Here is a 3,295-nt window from a genome sequence, read left to right as displayed (position 1 = left end):
TTACACAATATCTTTCCACAAATCCAGCTCTACAAAGGATAATAGATGGAAAACATCACCATAAGGAGAAAAACTATGCCCTAGAAGAAGCAAAAAAGTAATCTTTCAACAAATCCACACAAACCTAATTCCACCTTTTACAACAAAAACAACAGGAAATGACAATTACTTTTTCTTCATATATTAATTTGAAAATTAATATTACCAACATATCCTAATCAATTGAAATCCAATAATATGAGGAATTGGAAATTTGTTGATTGTCATCCAATGCTCTCTCTAATTTGGTAATTGGAGAAATAGGTCCAACATTGTACAATCTATATACACTTTCAGCGTGTATGTTTGTGACAATGTCTGGCTGTGTACCACATAAGGGTCTTGAAATCTTGCTTCTCCTTTCTCAGTCTCTCTATTAGTAGTATTGTTTATTTCATGTTTTTACACTATACTATGGTTTTTAGAACAGCTTATATATTTCAAAAGTATTTATATACCCAAAAGAAACATAGATGATTAACTAAGGAGGTGGCTTGTAAGAGAACAACAAAGAGTGAGACTGAATGCTTTGCTTGACATTTGTAACTCGTGTATCAAATTTGAAGAGGACTTTATAAGTTACTCTTTCTCTGAGATGAATGCTTTTCCAAATTATCACAGCTAATGAACCAAATTGTTACCCTCACCTAATGTCTGTGCCACTCTCCAAGCACAACCATTGTTCATTGAAACAGTTGGCGAATGACTTTATGGGTAGACTATCTTAATACCTACACCATTTCTTAAATGAATTTAACCTGTTCTCTGTGGACTGAGAATGAAATCACTCACTCAAGTCAAATAGCTTTGACCATAGCAGGAAGTCTGTATCCAAAAATCGAGCCTACAATTCATTTCTTGGAGCAGCAGAACTATCAACTCTCAGCTTAGCTACAATGGAGGTAAAATCCTTTGGTGGTGTGAGGGTCATTGAAATACAGACTTATTACAATGAAACCCAGTGTCTAAAAATTGTTCTTATTTTGGGCTTATACCACAGTAAGAGCCAAGATTTTAAACTCTACTAAATACAAAACAAACCAAAAGACTTTATATATTCATGTTCATTTAAGAAAATACTAGTAGTAATGTATTATTTTTAAGGATACAGTTAATATGTTTGGAGTTATTTAAAATTTATATTGAGAAAAATGTATTTTCACTATTGCTGTAAACGAGCACCTACATAAGACTGTTAAATTGATTGTTGTTTTATATCAAACAACTTCTATAATACTTATTTTTATTGTTATAATGTTTTATAAATTTTAAGGAATATGACAAAATAGATATTGTAGGTATTGAAGGGGGGATCTCTGGGAGGAGCAGTGGTACAAAAGAGAAACAAGAATGTGATTCAATTATATTTAATTGAAATATGTTTTTAAATGTTAACAAATTCAGATAAATTGAAATCATGTAACTTTTTTCATCATAATGCAATAAAAGTTTAAGAAAAAAAAAAGCACTGATTGCTCTTCCAGAGTTCCTGAGTTCATTTCCTAGAAACTACATTGTGGCTCACAGCCATCTGTAATAGAATCCATTGCCCTCTTCTCATGTCTGAAGACAGCTACAGCATACTCACAGACATAAATAAATAAATAAATAAATAAATAAATAAATATGTAAAAAAATAAATTTTTTATCAATATAAAATTTTAAATCATTGAGAACCTTAAATCTGTGTCAATATAAAAATTCTGTAAGAAATTATAACTTTAACTTTATATCAAACATAAACATTTCTTCCAATGAAAGATTATGGCTATACAATGTGCCTTTTTAAGAATATGATTTATTAATATATTTCATATACCTAATTGTTTATAATATATTTTAATCCTGTTTCCCTTCAAACTCCTTTTTCTTAGGAAAGAAAGGATAGAGAAGAGGAATGAAAAGACAGAAACCCCCAAGTTTAAGCTCCCCTTTTAGTTTCCTCACTGTTCAAAATTATGACCATTTCCAAATTATCACTTAAAGGACAATGCATTATAAAACAAACATACCCAGATACCCAAACCCAAGGAATTGTCATAACAACTCTCCATAGCTTCTTTCTACTAAATTGGGGTGATGAATTATTTTTAAGGGGTAGGGAAGGGTAGGAAAATTGAAAAAATTGATTAGCTTCAGAAAGTTAGCTTTAGCATATATTATCCAGTCACTATATGCTTAGACAGCTCAGGGCTTGATTGAAGTTCTGACTGGCTCCATCTGTAAGGCTGGATGAATAGATGCTACCAGTAATCACCAGCTATTCCTGAAGCTACCCTGGAAGCAAGTCTTTGGAAACAGCATCAAGAGGCAGGGAGCTGGAACAGCAGATCATTTCAGTGTCCTCAAGAATTAATTGTGGCAGACTGTAATTCTGCAATATATGAATCTTTTTTAATAATTAATTTTTATTGGATATTTTCTTTATTTACATTTCAAATCTTATCCTTTTTCCTGTTTTCCCTCCCTCCTGGAAATACCCTAACACATCCTCCCTCCCCCTACTTCTATGAGGGTGTTCATCCACTCACCCACCTACCCACTCCCACTCCCACCCCTCAATTCCCCAAGCCCTCATAGGACCAAGTACCTCTCCTTCCATTGGTGTATAAGGCCATCCTCTGCTACTTATGCAGTGGGGCCATGTGTATTCCTTTGTTGATGGCTTAGTCCCTGGGAGTTCTATGGGTCTGGTTGGTTGATATTGTTGTTCTTCCTATGGGGATGCATACCCCTTCAACTCCTTAAGTCCCTCCTCTGACTCCTCTATTAAGGACCCTGTGCTCAGTTCAGTGGTGGCTACTAGTACAATTAAGATATTTGTATGGATTGTGCAAGGTACATAGATCAGTTAAAAATTAATTTTTGCTCCGTGTTTGAGCAGGTGAAAGGCAACTATACTTTATGAGTTAATTTGACCAATAACCAATTGTAAATTGCAATATGTCATCTTTCATGTCATGCGAAAAATGGCATGATGAATCTTAAGGATTCTATAACTAACAAGATTTATTGTCTAATTTTAGCTAAAATTTTAGCTAGAGACATTTTTATGTCTGAACCCATTACAGGGCTGTTCCCATGTGAAGAAATCAGTACCTGTCCAGTTTAATTTCTTCAAAGTTTTCTTTTTTGTAGCCAAGATATTCATGAAGTCTTTCACTGTCATGTCTGACCCATCTCACTCTGGAAGGGTCCCAAATCCTTTCCTTCTTTCCTATTAACACAAATACAGAGGCTTTCTTCCTAAATAGCA

The sequence above is a fragment of the Mastomys coucha genome, unplaced genomic scaffold (genome assembly GCF_008632895.1).
Source record: "Mastomys coucha isolate ucsf_1 unplaced genomic scaffold, UCSF_Mcou_1 pScaffold23, whole genome shotgun sequence".
Lineage (NCBI taxonomy): Eukaryota > Metazoa > Chordata > Mammalia > Rodentia > Muridae > Mastomys > Mastomys coucha.
The sequence above is the reverse complement of the archived record's forward strand: the minus strand, read 5'-3'. Positions refer to the sequence as shown.